General features: G+C 37.0%; 1 long non-coding RNA gene across 1 annotated transcript; it reads left to right on the plus strand.

Moving 5' to 3' along the window:
* Positions 1-1,849: 1,849 nt before the first annotated feature.
* Positions 1,850-15,753, plus strand: LOC139696125 (uncharacterized). Its single transcript, XR_011702587.1, has 3 exons — positions 1,850-2,091; positions 10,946-11,130; positions 13,302-15,753. It is a non-coding gene; the product is annotated as an uncharacterized lncRNA (long non-coding RNA).
* The last annotated feature ends 590 nt before the right edge of the window (positions 15,754-16,343 follow it).

A 16,343-nucleotide genomic window follows, 5' to 3' on the forward strand; every position in this document is an offset into this window, starting at 1 on the left:
TCGTTGAGCGCCCTAAAATCTTTATCGGTCTTTGCACCTGTGCACCCGATAGTCCAGGAGATCCATTATACCCTGTTGTCCCTTCAGAGAAAGGGGAACAGGGTCTCCTTTATATGGACTCCTGGTCACGTCGGCATAAGAGGCAACGAAAAAGCTGACCAGGCAGCGAAGGATGCCCTTCGACAACCCGAGACCGACTCCACCTTGGTCCCAATGGAGGACGTGAAGGCCGCCTTGCGGAACTCGGTCCTGCATCAGTGGAAGGAGACTTGGCAGTCTCTGCAAAATAATAAACTCAGGGCAATAAAACCGGTCGTTTCACCATGGTCCTCTTCCATCCGGAACATTCGGAGGGAAGAGGTCATGATTACGCGCCTGAGAATAGGACACTCTGCCCTCACTCATTCGTACCTCTTTGCGGAGGTAAAAGAACAGCCCCGCTGCAATGAGTGTTTCCAACCCCTTACGATAAAACATATCCTGACGGAATGTACAAGATACCAAAGGGCCAGAGACATGTTGAAGATAAGGGGAGACTTGAAAAATATTTTAGGGGATGACTCTGGGTCTATTAACCGAGTCCTAAGTTTTTTAAGGTCAACCGGTTTAATGGGGCAGCTTTAGCTTTGGAGCTCATAATTTTAATGCTTTTGATTTTAACAATCATTTATTTATTTATATTTAACCGTATTTATTTATTTATTATTCCTAAGTAAAAAGGAATTTTAGTTTTATATTTAATGAGTGGTGCAAAATGACCTTAGCTGTCGACGCACCCTAAAACCCAAAACTACTACTACTAATTTATCTCCAAGAACCATGAATTCAGTTGTTACATTTAATGTATTTCTGTTCATCTCTTCAGTAAATAACCATTTTATCTGCATTATAGATTTAAGATAACTGCTAATTGTCTTAAAAGCATTTAATGTTTTTATAAGTTCAGTGGAGATGATGTGCTAATTGTAATTGCCATGCATTTCTGAACCAAATAATTGTTTGTGCACATAACATATGGTTGAATGGCCTCTAATTGTTCATCTCCCAGTAACAGTTTTGTAAATCAGGCATCCATTTAGTGGACATTAAATTCAAACTGAAGAACTAATCGGTCTCAGTCTGCTTTTTCAAATAGGATAGTCCATAAAGCACTACTTTGCTCCCAACGGAGACCGACTCCGGAAAGGTATGAAGGAACTTCTCTTTACTTAATGCTCAACATTGGTTTTTACTGCCTCAGTTCTTTGATGTAAATGTCAGATAAGCTTTCCTGTTAGGAGATCGCATAATAATTAAGTGCCCAGGTGGATGAGGAGTAACAAAGTCACTTGAAAGAATTAGATATCTAATTGAATGCATGTCATGTGATGACATATGGCATTTTAATCAACGTATGAACGGCAATAGTTTGTTCATACTTTCTAATGAACAGCTGAAATATTGATTGAGATATTAATTATTGTTGACCACATTTGCTTAAACTTGAATATTTTATGTCATGGTATGGTTAAGTACAATAAGGCTGCCTCTGGCAAACCCTTAATTAGCCACCCTCAGGCCATGGCTTGACTGTCCAGATTGTATGAATCTGTGGTGGGGAGCATATTCTTTGTTTCATAGGTTAATGGTTCTTATTATTTCATATTGTCATCTATGCATTTGCTATATATTAATGAAATTATTTGAACCACATATTTGTAATGCAAACCTAGTCACTATTACGAAAAACTGACAGGAGTAATAAAATAACCTCATTAAGTACAAGAGCTGGAAAATATATCCCTTGGGTGTTGCAGAAAAGTATTTGTTACGATCCAAGTTTTGTATATTGTTGTTTTTATTCAGTTTGCAGATGATACACAACTGAATGCAGGGTTGTTTCAAACATGGCTGGTAATTGGTCACAAAAATTTGGAAGGAACAATGGATGTGGATGTTAAGAGGAGCATGGAGAGAGAGAAAGAGTCTCTGAATGAAGTTCAGGTGGCATTGATCAGAAGATGATGGTCGGGAGTACCTAGCCTTGCAGCTGAAAGCCGTAGCATATCCCTTAAAAGCCATCAATGTTAGCTATGGGTGGCATGAGTAAAGGTAAATATAGTACCACGTTTATTTATTAGAACTAGTCTTCTCACCCTCTTTCTTGTGACTCCTGTCAGTCCAATCTATTCATATTTTATGCTGTACAAGTATTAACCCTTTGCACTCGGGTGCTTTTTTCTAGATTTCCTTAGTCTACTCGGGATTCAATTTTTTTGAATACCCCAAATTTACTACGCGTGGCACTAGAATGAAAAACTGGAGTTTCTTTTCAAACAAACTTATTAATTTGTTATTACTAATACTATATAATTTATTGATAAACCATAATTTAAACTATAATTTTTCATGGTATGATATTTTTGGAAGCATTTACCAACATGAAGACCTGGTTTACATTCACACGTCTCACAGATATATATCGCCTTTCTTCTTCCTCCTTTGATATTTGGTCAGAGCAAACCGCACTTTATAAACTGCTCTTTATGTTTTTTGTTAGGATGAGGTGTTATTATATGGAGTTTTCCATCTAAACGTTGCTCTATGTTTGTGGATGGTAATCTAACCCTGGAAGTTTGTGTACCATCTCAGAATTCTCCAACGAGATCGTGTGCTAGTTTCCTAACAAATGTCACATGCGAGATCGGTATTTAATTTTTTCTTTGTTGGCATTCTTTATACAATATACATGAATTTACAACACTGACCTCAAGCCCCCGCAAAAACAATTTACGCCACCATTTTAGTTTTCCTCATGAAACAGTACGTGCCTGTGTAATGATCTGCAAAATCAACTCCCCCCATAAACTTGGTGTAGTTTGTCACAACCTTGGGTTTGAAAACTATTTCATTCCCACCACCACAAACTCTCCTTTCCCCGGGCTCAGTCTCTGCAGTGTCCCACGTACTGAGCATTGTGACTATCCTTTTGTCTTTCCATGCAAGGAGCATTACATTTTCATCCCTGTAAGCCACTGTCTCCCCTTTCTGTAGCTTTGGATGTTTGATCACAGGTGGATTATCTTTCCTATTGGGCATTATTGTCCCTGCCAATTTTTCCTTCAGCAATTCCCATGCAAGAGTGACACTAGTGTAATACCCGTCAGTGAAGAAATGATAGCCTTGGGAACCAGATACTGAGTTCTTCAATTTTCCATGCAGTTCTAAAACTATTCTGCTAGTAATAGGGAGATCAGGTCTCACCAATGTTTCAGTTGTTATTCCACCATAATAAGGGACAAATGAATGTACGTAACCACTTTTGGAATCTGAGAGGACATATAGACGAATACCCCATTTTGTTGGCTTTTTAGGTTTGTACTTGATAAAGTGTATCTTTCCCTTGAAACCAACAACAGCCTCATCAACAGAAATCTTCCTTCCTGGTCAGAATCTCTCCCTAAATTTCATTTCAATGTATGACACGGAGCAGTTTACCTTCTCGGTTCTTGTCCTCAAATTTGAATTGACTTTTGATCATTTTTCAAGCGTAACATCCAAAATATTTTCGAGAACCTTTCTCTTTTGAAAACAGGTCGAAAAAATGGTATATGAGACTCAAAATCTGTGGACCAATAACTCTGTAAGCTAGGGTGATTCAATACACCCATATTTAGTATTACGCCAAGAAAAGCCTTCATTTCCGCAATCGTCACATCTTTCCAATTATTCCAAGTGGATCGCCGCGATAGTTCTTTCTGGCTAATTTTATGTCAACTAGGGATCTTGGGTGGGGAGTCCAAGTAGATAATTTGACACGGAAGGCATTTAAAGTATTGCATTGGGTGATGAGAAATTTAAAAGGAAGTAGCGTAGCCACAAAAGAAAAAGCATATAAGGCACTGGTTATCCCTATCCTAGAATACTCCTCCATAGTATGGGATGAGGTGGGACATATTAAAAAGATAGAAAAAGTTCAAAGAAAGGCAGTAAGATATGTACTCGGAAGGTACAAAAGAACAGATAGTGTCACAGAAATGTTAGATATACTGAAATGGGAGAGTTTGAAAAATAGAAGAAAAAGGAGTAGGTTAGGCGCGATGTATTGAATTGTTAAAAAGGACGAAGCCTGGGAAGATTTATGGCAAGTGATAGAAAAGCCTAACTTTAAGGGAAAAAACGACCATAGCTTCAAAATAAAAATGACTCAAAAAACAAATAAGAAAAAATACTCTTTTTTAAATAGAACTATAATTGATTGGAACCAGCTGCCTGGAGGCTTGTTTGAGTCCTTTCCATCCAATTTTAGTAGTTTTAAGTTGAAATGTAAAGCAGCCACTGGGTAATAATTATTACATTGTAGTTATGAAAATATTGTTTGTATGTGATGTGTGACGGCATTTTGTATGTGATGCGGAACTTTGTTTGCATGTGATGTGGAAGTGTCATTATGTAAAAATATTTTGTCTCTTATCTGTTTTTGTGTGTTCGTATGTAATTTTCGTCGTAAGAGTTATCTTTGACCTAACTTGACCGTTGCCACCAGGAAATTTGCCTAATTGCAACGTAATTGTGTAAATAAAAATAAATAAATACTCGTTAGTTTCTTCTGTTATATTTTGTATCAATGTGTCTGTAAAAAACAACTGATAAAACTAGTGTGGTGTGGCACATCCAAATGGAACTTGAGGTCCAACACGTAACTGACCAGTGGAGAAGGGGATTCCGCTAAGCTCATGGTCATTCACAGATACAGCATTCCACTTTTCTTTTTCCAGTTTTCCACTACAAACACTACTTTCACTGGGCCTTATGCCCGAATGCACAATGCCATCACCTATAATTCCATCACTATAACTTGAATAAACAATTGTGCGTCTTCGTTTTGTTGTTATGAATTCAACATCACTGTCACTGTCAGTACACTCACCCTGATCTTTTGACATTTTCCTTTCCATAGTTCCACCTGGACCAGTGACTGGTTCATCATCTCCAAACGCCTTCTTAGATAACTCACCTTTGTAACTATTATATTTGTTAATAAATTCATCAGTTTCGATGTAAAATTCTTCGTAGCTGCTTTCTAATTCTTTGGAATACTTATTTATCGTAAGGAGGTGAAAATCGTTCAGAATGAGCAACTACTAGCTGGCTAAGCATTCGGCCAACTAAAGGGAAAGCATCTGTTGTAAGAGAACCCTCTGTCAGGAAAACACCTGCGTTATGCTTTTAGAAATGTAATCGAACCTCGGGGACTAAGATAAGGAAGGTTTTTTTTTTTATATATACGAGGGTCATCCGGAAAGTAGTACCCGTTCGTGCCGCATGAAGTGCTGACGACGCGAGTAGCCGCTGGACGAGGTCAGATAGCTTCAGTGGCTTGTCTGCCTTCTCTGAGCCAAGTTGCGTGACGCTAGCATTGCCTGTGTTGTTTCTGTGATTGTTAACAATGTTTAAAAAAATTGAGAACGCCGCCAGTTGTGAAGTGAGGGCAGTGATTAAATTCCTCAATGCAAGAAACGTTCGCCCATGTGATATTCATCGCCAATTAAAGGAGGTGTATGGAGACAATGTAATGGACGAGTCGTCTGTTTGGCGGTGGTGTCGCAACTTCAACACGGGGAGGGGGAACACACACGACGATGAGCGTTCAGGGAGACCGTCTGTCATTACAGACCAACTGGTGAGCTCAGTTGACGAATTCGTGAGGAACGATCGGCGCGTCACAATTGATGACATCTGTGAGCATTTTCCCAATGTTTCTCGAACAATTGTTCATGAAATTGTTAAACACCATCTGCATTATGCAAAAATTTGTGCAAGATGGGTCCCTCGCGTATCTCAATGAGCTGGCGGCGAAGGACTATGCAGCAGGAATACAGAAACTTGTCACACGTTATGACAAATGCCTTAATTTGCTTGGAGATTATGTTGAGAAGTAGTTTAAAGTATCCTCTTTCAAATAAAATTTTTTATGTTTGTTAATATTTACTTTTGTGTCTTTATTTCACGAACGGGTACTACTTTCCGGATGACCCTCGTACCACAGCAGGATGATGCAACCTCAAAAAACCACGACAAAGGAAAAGTGCTAGGGTTCGAGTTACTATGAATCAATGACCCATGTCTTGGACACTCATCAAACAATGATGATGCAACCTCAAAAAAGTATGACTCCAGGAAAAGGCCTAAGGTTCGTGTTTTACTATGAATATAATAGATCATATTTGGACCCTCCTACTCAAGATTCCTGACTATGCAATAGATAGGAAAAGAGCAGGCTGAATGTTTGATGAGACAGTGGACCCAAGGGAGAAAAGGAAATGAAAGAGTCAAAACTAGAAAGCAATGAACTAAGGATCAGCTGACTGAAGTAACTTTACATTCTGGAAATCTTTTTTCAGGTACCAATGACCTCTAAAAGACATTGCTTTACATTTAGCTGACATCCAAGTAGTGAAGGGCAAACAATGCAAATGAAAAAGAACTTACAACACAGTAAATAGGTAAAAAGAAACATCTGCATAGGTGGTGGCATCCTATGGGAGATGGCATTTATGTTGACGACAACATAATGGGTCGATACTATTCATTTATAAAACAAGCCATGCTATTAATTAAGCTTTAACTTTCCTTTTTTCTTTCATGCAGATGATTAAAAGAAAAGTTATTGGAAAAATAGACAAAAATCCCAATTCCCCTCGTGGTGAAACTATGTCGAGTGTGGTTTGACATACGAGCTACTGCCGTTTCTAACCGTGCCGAGTCACACTCGACATCTGAGTGCAAAAGGTTAATGTTATAAAAAAAGAAAACAAAAACAGGAACCTATTAAAAGGAAGAATAAAATAATGTTCCTATTCAGTCACTCATATGTGCGTTGATGCACTCGCCAGGATAGGTAAGTTGTCCATTCATTTATGCTATAATTGCAAGCAGAAGAGTTATGCCTCACATTTAGAGAACTTAAGGGTTTGCTGGATCAGCCCAAAATAGCAGTATCAATCACATTTTGATAATTTTCCCACCATGGCATTTTAGTTTGTACCTGCATTTTTATTTAAATAGATTCCGACTCCCTGGCACCAAATGGCTGTGTGGGATGTGGATCTTGTCTGATTGAAAATGACAGTCTCTCATTCTAGTTCTTTTGTGGGCGTCTTCAGTTTCGGGAACCAGAAAGAGTCATTGGGGGCCAGATATGGGCAATACAGTGGCTGCGGCATCATTAGTGTATTGTTTTTGGCCAAAAATTAATGCACAAGTAAAGGTTTGTGAGCAGGGGTGCTGTCTTGGTGGGAAAGCCAATTTTGTTCTTCCATGAATCTAGGCATTTGTGGCGGATTGCCTTACACAAATTGTGCATACATTGCAGGTTGTATTCCTTATTTACCGTTCTACCCTGTGGCAAGAACTCATGATGCACCACACCCCTGCAATGGAAGAAAACTAAGCAAACTTTCTCGTTCAACCGAACTTGGCGCACTCTTTTTGGTCTTCGCTTGTGCTGCAGCTTCCAATGGAATGATTGAGCTCCACGCCATAACCACAAACCCATGATTTGTCAGCAGAGTCAAACACCTCATTAGAAATGTTAATGTGTTGCTTTTTTTGGTCAAAAGTGAGCAATTTTAGTACCAATTTCACGGTGACCTGCGTCTTGTCCGATTCATTGGTAAAATCAAAGGGCACGAGCCAATAGCTATGTTTAGGTCCTCAGCAGCTTCTCTAAGGGTGATTCGACGACTGGCCAATACTATTTTCTCTATTTAGTTGAATGTTTTCATCTGTTGTTGACATGCTCGGGCATCCGGCATGCTCTTGGTCATTCACATCTTCTCGGCCCTCTGAGAGCCTGAGACTTTCATTCGGTCCAAGGTAGATACTCCATATGCCACAGTCAACATTCAGATTGCGGCTGAGGACTTAAGTTTTTCACACAAAATTTGATACTGATTCTTTGATCAGTTTTTTGGAACAGGCAAAAATCAAAGATGAGCCAAAAACATGCAAGCAAAACAGCTGTCAACCATTAACTGGACATTCAAAATGGCCAAATGCTTTGGCATAATTCAGAGACCAACATAATGCCATAAAAAAATCGGAAATCAAGTATAGGTAAACTGTGGAAATTCAAAATTCGCAGTACTTTTTGAACAGACCTTATTATTTCTTGGATTTAAGTCTTAATTTCTAGGATTAAGTCTTTTATTTCTTGGATTTGTGCAACAAACAGATTCAACAATATTCTTGAATCCTTAGCGTAACAACTACCATCCTTATGTTCCCTTGCATAATTGAAGGAAATCAATAAGGTTCATGCTTTAGTGAAACTTTGAAAGAAAACCTGCTCTAGGTATTCATTTATATAGTTATGGACGTTTTTCATTCCCCTGTGGATGGAAATATGAAATAGTCAAGGAATTTCGGCATTCTTAATTGTGTTGTCAACTGCATTCACTATTTCATTTGTGCTTAACAGGAGACTTATTATTGTTTACAAGACATGAATTAAAAAAATCAAAATAGATTAATTTTGACCACGTCCTGCAATCTCATTGCCAGTAACACCAAATGATTGTAGTTTTCATTTTTTTATACCCACACGAAGTGCTTGGGTGTGTCAATATGAGGAAGTGGATATTTACCATTTTTATTGGTTATGTGATTTGGCATTTTGTTTACTAGCATGAGGAAATATTTGGCTTAATGATTGTTATTTTGCAATATTTCACCCCAAATGATTTCTTTCATAAAATAATATTAGATAAATTAGATCCATACCACAAGTGCCATTGAAAATATTCTTACTGTGAGGTAGATAATTGATGATTGGACCTGCATCAAATTGTTTATGAACTTCATTGGCTATGTGGTATTCCCAGGTTTAGACAAAAACATGTCTGGAATTATATAAATGATGAAGTGCTTCTTTACAGGGGGTCACTGTCTATCCATTTTACCTTTTCTATTCTTCTCCACACCCACATTTTAAAAACCTTGAATGTATGACTATCATCCATGTGCTTTAATGACCGTGTTTCTATAGCGTAGAAAACGACACTACCTATGAAAGTTTTGATGAGTTTTTTAATTGGATTTTTACCCAAAGTCCCTGGCATCAATTACGTAGTCTTTGTCCTAATTTCTCCAGTTTCTCCAGGAGTTGTCCAGAGTGAACATATTTCAGATTATCAGGGATTTTGAATAATATAAACCCAGGGACCATTTCCTTCTACTACTCTACTTCAGTGTTGGGGCCATTTAATGAGACTCCATGTTATATGTTACAGTCCCAAAGTGTAATGAAGATCGATTGAAATAAAATTTATTCCTGTGCTCTAAAAATGGAGATAATACTAGGGTTGCTATTTATATTTTCAGCCTTGACAACACTAAGTGCTATAGGCGCTAAGTGAAATTTTGACCCTTTTAATGCTAACTTTCTACAGAACTTTTTGTCATGGATTATAATTATTTTTGAATGATAGGTTTGAGATAACTGGTAATCATATTTAGTCAAAAGTGATTTTAATTTTTGTGTAAGTGGTTCAATGGCATCACTATTGGCCCACAAGATATGCATATGGTAAATATTATGCAAACTGAACCGCCAGAGCTAGCTACTTATTGCGGTGATGTTATCCACAGGCAAGCATTTTACAAATATTTATGCTGAATCTTGTCAGTGTCATTCATTTCTACCTTATGTAATTGTTAATGCAATTAACACCAGTGGAAAGCCTGTCTTTTAAATTTTCACAATATCTAATTCGCTTACAATGGTAGGAAATATTAATCCTCCTTTATTACCTGTATAAAAGTTATAATTCAAATTAGATAATGGCATCCTCTTCATAGAGGAAGACTTGTTACTGTAGCCTTTAGAGCAATTGAAAAATCAGCAGTATAGTTCGTGCAGGGAAGTTCAAATTATGCATGAATGAAAGAGGAATGTACAGTGATACCTTGAACGGGTGTAATTCCTTGATCTTCCTTGCATAGCAAAACAGTTGAGTAGTGAAACAAATTTTTCATATAAATTGATGTAAATACTAAAATGCATTCCATGCCAGGAAAACAATTATGTACAAGCTATGCTGCTGCTACTGATTCAGAGCTTGCAGCTTCACCAAGAAACACCAGGCCTTTGATTCCAGTCATGTAGAGCTTCCCTTAAAGACTTCTTCTGCCAGTGAAGATCCTAGCATCTCCTTAACCAGGTCCTTGAAATTAACTTTTGCCATCTTGATATGCTCATTGATTGTGTTGCTTTTGAAACTTACAACATCATCAGGACTATGCAGCCATTGTGTATATGTTGTTCTCATCCCTTTGAATTATCCTCTTAAAATTTGTCCTTGTTCTTGAAGTAAATGTGAGTTGTTGATGTGGACTAATTGTATGTAGGTACAATATCAGCCATATTCATGCCTCATTCTCGCTTTTCTATGATGTTTCCTACTGTAATTTTTATTTGATTATGGTTGTCTTCTTGTGCGTTCTCCTTTGGCACATTTTTAAAACTAGGTAAAAATTTTATTAAACTTTGCAGAAAAAATCGCAAATGCTATTCTGAACACTAGTTGGGAATAATATGTGATCACTTAAGAGACAAAGATAGAGGAAAGGGTGCTAAACACAATGAAGTAGTGGGCACGCAGTCATTCTGGGAATTACCCTTATCTCATTATGTGGAAAGGAAGTCGCTTGTGAGTAAATTTTTGGATGAAATAGTTGCGCTTGTTATGAGGATAACTATGGAATGTGCTTGTTGATTGAGGTTCCTATGTATTTAAAAAACTAAACTTGAAGTGGTGCATGCATAGTATGTATTTTTCTTTCTTGAGTTATATTGCTGGTGTAGACAATTATGAAAAATTAATTATTTGTCCTTTTGATAGTTTAAGGGTGTTTTAAACAGACAAGATGTCAGCGTTTATCAATGTCAAACACTTCATTACAGATTTCAAACATGGCTAGTAGTCGGCCTGAAGCATTTGGAAGGAATAATGGATGCGGAGGTTAAGGGAAGCAAGGCGAGAGGGAGATGGAATGGAATTCGGGTGGCAGTGATCAGAAGAGAGAGATGGTTGGACGTACCTCTCCCAGCAGCTGAAAGTTATAGCCTATGCCTTAACAGCCATCAATGTAAGCCGTGGGAGGGATGAGTAAAATTAAATATAAATGTGCCATTCATTGGCTTTGTGGTGCCTCATTTAATTATTAGAACCATGAATTTGATTGGTTACTATATTTCCTTTATGAACTCCTTTATGAACTAATTGCAGAGCCTTGGTTCTATATATTTCATGAACAATCATTCAGCATTTAAGTGATGTCTGTAATGGTTTATGAGTGAAATTGATATTTCACTCAATGGCTCTTACATGAATCATCACCTAATATAAGAATATCAATTGACTGATATTTTCTTTGTCAGCATTTTCACTAAATCTTCACTTCCTACTGCCGGGCATTTTAAGAAAGCAACAGGATTAGCCGACATGTAACACCAGTATGCTTATGACTGCAAATGTGTTATGAAATAATTTATGGCAAAATAGAAAAGAATGAAAAAGGGAATTGAAATCAAACAAGGTGGTATGGGATCATTACATTCATCTCAGGAACAGTTATGGGTTTGGTAAAAATGGGTGAAATTTAATATACCAACTCAACATATGAAGGGTGGGCAAAAGCTGGTAGATTACATCATATCAGTGGTCACTTACCAAAACAGGAAGTCAGCTATATGCCAGGACTTAGTTACGGTAGATGGTCTCTACATAATTATTAATTGAAGATCTTTTTTACTATTCAAAACAATCTTCATTGAGCTTTATGCTCTTTTCAGCATTTTTGTAATTTTTTTAATTGTCTCAAAAATTGGATTTAGGATATCCCTCCGGGTATTTGGGTTGTTGTTGACCCTAATGTTGAGATATATTATTTTCTTTACAGCGATGTTAGAGTAACAGCATAAAATAGTCAATGAGGGAAGATAAATCTTGCAAATATGGCGAGTGTTGTAATAATAAAGGTTAAATTCCATGAGTTTTATCATTATAGGTGTGTACTTGTGCATTGTCTTGATGGAAAAGAAATTTTTTCTTTGCCAATTTATGTATTTGTCAGTTCAACTTTATTCAACTGGTGTAATTATGAAGCATAATATCATCTATTTATGAATAAATTATTTAGCAATAAATGAATGTAGGTGATTCCAATTGCAAACCAACAAATCATAGCCATTTCCATGGAGCTGATTTCACCATCTTTGCCCCTCTGGGCATGTTTGGCTTTAGTAACTCACTGTTTCAGCCTTTCTATTGTCTCTGGATCATATCCTTATTTCTTTCATCTGGTGTGAAATCCATACAGAAACTAATTAGGCTTTGCAATTGAAAAGCAGCAAACGTATCCTCTGCATTTACCACACAATTACATTTATTCTTCACCGAGAGAAAATGCAGCACCCATATTTCCAAGATTTTTCATATTCATTTATTCAGGTCAAATTGAAGACTGTCTTGTGATATGACTGACCTAACCCAATTTCCAACCCTTATTCATTGATTACCCAGAAGGATATTGTGGGTTTTCTTAATCATTTTGTAAAAAGTCTCTTCCATTGAATGTCTGGAATGATGTTTATTATTTTTAGACATTTGATCACTTTTAAACTTGCACCAATTGTAATGTCACGAACATGAATGCAAAAGTGCATTGAACTTCATCATAGTCAGCTTTACTGGTTTAGATTTAAGCCCTGAAATAGAGGAGTTAAATCACGGTGCATAAGTAATTTATTTATTGTTTTACTAACACACATGTTTCTTGCTTCAATCTGCTGAAAATGAAACAATGTGATGGGTATAGCTAAAACTTTAGCTGTGCTTTAGGGGGTAATGAGGCCTACTTAAATGAAAATTTCACAATCTATGAGTGCTGTCTTGAATTTTCTAAGGAAACAATGAATGACTGAAATATAAATAGCTTCGTGTTGCTAATGTTGAGGTCTGAGCTATTGTACCAACCTATTTACTAGTTTAGTTGTAATTTGTGCTAAACAGAAAGGGTGGGAATTCATGAAAAGAACAATTTTCGTGCCATCTCTTATGGATGGTTTGGGAAGAATTTGGCTAGCTTTTGAGCTTGATCAAGTATTTTATTGAGCTAGCATTGGATGTTTAAGATTTGTTTCATGTAAGTTTTTTAAATGAAACATGTTAAATTTTTGATGTTATATTTTTGCTGATGAAGTGATAGGTCATGGTTGATTCATGGTGGTTTAAAATTGCCTTAAATTTTTATTTCAGATTGAACAGAGCATGGGATGTACCAGCCATTAAAGTGTTAGTCTTTCAGACTCGCCCTGTGCATCATTGCGAGGAGTGAGAGAAGGGAAGAATTGGATATGGATTGTTTGGAATCTGGGCTTCATGTTCAAGTATCATTTTGAGCAGCTCATAATGTAAAATACATTTCTCTGCACCTTAATAATATAGTTCCTTCAACATATCACATGGGTGTCATTAGAACAGCTTGATCTATGCATTCAATAAATCCTTGGTCATGATAATTGCATTGGTATATCCAATTCAAGTGTCTGCCCCATTTGTATCTAATAATTGTTATTGTTGTATCTGAAATAATGCTTATGTTAATGAAAAGAAAAAAATGCAAAAAATGAGTTAAATTGTATACATATTAGGTACTCTTTCATGTTTATCCTTGTTCAACGTTTGCAGTTTATGGTTCATTGTTGAAATTAGGAATAAAATTGACCACTTTCAATTGTCGACATGCAATGGTTTAATGACATACTGTAATATGGCATTATTATTGTATCACATTACTTTTATAATAAAGTGAGTGATTTTCTTATTTGTGATAGTGAACATAGAAACATGTGATGTGACTGTGAACATGACTGGTTATTTGGTGAATATCAGAATTCTGATTTCTTGATGTACAATATGTAATTGCCTTGTTGTTATCCTATATAAATATTGTCATTGCAGTTATGTTATTGATAGTGAGACCTGAGAGCTTAGTTCAAGAGGTCTAAAAAGGTAGAACTTCAGTTAAGATTTAAAGAAGTTTTATTTGCCACAATGCATGTACTGAATTGAAATATGCCCTGTTTCTAAATGGAATGTGTATCAATTGGGTGGATAGAAAATATTCCTGTTGAAATCATGATGATTCTAAAGATAGTGATGGGGTGGATGAAAACTCGACAGTTCATCTAATTTTTAGGTAGATTCCTTGAGGAGTGAGATTGAGGATACCCCTGTGTGGAGGGGGATTGAGAATACTCCCACAGCAACCCTGCTTGTCGTAAAAGGCGACTAATGGGACAGGAATAACTGCTGAACATCTTTTCACCTGATTTTAAAATGTTACTGGAAATTCATTTGAGTCAGTATTTTAATGTTGATATGTAGGGACCAAATTTATGTAGTATCCATTTATCATAACTACTGCAACAGATATTCCTCATAACAAATATGCTGTTTTTTATGCTTCAGGTTGTTATGGCTTATTTCAGTTATTAAGACCAATTAAAAAGGTCTGCAGACAGCAGTTGTCACTATTTGAGACTTGCTCTTTAATGAACACAGTGAAATGGGTCCTTTCAAATACCTTGGTGGTATTCAGATCTTGAATGTGATTTTAATTACTTAAACATCGGCATGTGACCATCAGCTGATTTCCCTGCTCTGTAAATGTTCTATTGAAGGAGAGAATTGCCTTTTGATTGAACCAATTGCCACAGTAGTTGAAGTACTTACAAAACACATGGTATTTACAAAAGCTTAGATTGCATGGGATGTTGATGTCTGTAACAAGTTATGCAGCCATCCTGTGTAAACTGCTGTGGAAGCGCTAGAACTTTGCAATGTCTTATTGATCTAGGGTTAAGAACTGCTCGAACAGCAACATGCATGTTTTGAAGGTAGATAATTTCCTGAATTGGGACAGTTTAAATTTTATGACCCATTTAGGATGCTAGTTGAGCCTACCATGTGACTGGGCTTTCATAGATAAACTAAGGAATTCATCAAATGGAAACCCCACCAGGTTTTCTAACGAGGGCTGTAAAGTAATAACCTCATGTTTAATTTGGGGTCTGGCTATGATAGGTGGTGGTGTTGTAGTATGGTTTAGAGGTAACTGGCTCCTTAATGCTTAGGTTCTGGGAGGCTTTGGTGTTTGGCATTTGCTCAAGTTAGATATGCTATGTTAATGGTGTTTGGAGGTACTTGGATATTTCCAGGTGTTGGGAGCACCTAAACAGGTGTCTAGCTCAAACTGCTGCTTTCAAAATCTGTGGTTACAAATGTCTGGTGCATCGTTGATGCTGGTCATCACTGCAAAGGAAAGATGAGGATGCTTGTTTGTGATGTAGTTATTTCTGGCTGTCTTGCAGGAAGCAAAACCACTTGTTTGGTTGTAGCTGGAAGCACTATAATTTTCCGATGTCCATGATTCATTGGCCCTAGGCTAGAGGGATCCTGTTGGACGAATTGGAGCAACCAGATAAAAATGTAGTGTTTAAGGGGAAATGGGAGGTGCCAGGTGCAATTTTGAGATCCATCAGTATTGGACAATAGAAATGTCTGGTGACTTGTAGTTGGCTGACTATGGAGGCAGTTGTCTTCAGCTGTACAGACAGACCGATCTGGCATGTAACAGTGAGCTGTGCAGTATGAATATTAGCTTAGTGGATAATCAATTCAGGAAACCTTTTCATTTGTGATGTAAGTCATTGCTATTTCTGCAAGAAGCTCATTCAAGACAAGGTGACCATCTAAGGAATTGATGAATACAGTTGATTCACGTAACTAGCCTAGAAAAGGGCTTTTATGTGTTGCGTATAGTGTGGTCCTTATAATATCTTCCAGGATGAATAAACCTAGAGCAATTAAGAAAGGCAAAGTAGCTTCTGGTCATTATTATACCACAGATAGATTATCAAACTTTATATTTGTGAACGACATGAATAGTGTTACCATTTTAAGTGGTCTCAATTGCAACATCTTTGGAGAGGCACAATCTTTCATCTACCTGGCTGAATTATTTATATTTTGTTTTTGTCTACATATGGGTTTGGTCTTCAGGTGGTGCATAGTTAAATTTGACTGCTTGTGTTAATACTCGTGACTGCATTGAAGGCATTCAAAATTTCAGAGAATATTAGGTAGACTAAATTTAACAAATTTATAAATTTTATAGTTCTTAAAGAGGGATAGTGAGCATCTGGTATGCTCGCTTTCTCATAGTTTGCGTCAGTACTTCCTCAGTATCCCTGCTCGTGAGAGGTAACTAAAAGGGCGAGTAGAAAACCACCAGCC

This window comes from Hetaerina americana, unplaced genomic scaffold, assembly GCF_022747635.1.
Source record: "Hetaerina americana unplaced genomic scaffold, ioHetAmer1.1.p SCAF_69, whole genome shotgun sequence".
In the NCBI taxonomy this organism is placed as follows: Eukaryota; Metazoa; Arthropoda; class Insecta; order Odonata; family Calopterygidae; genus Hetaerina; species Hetaerina americana.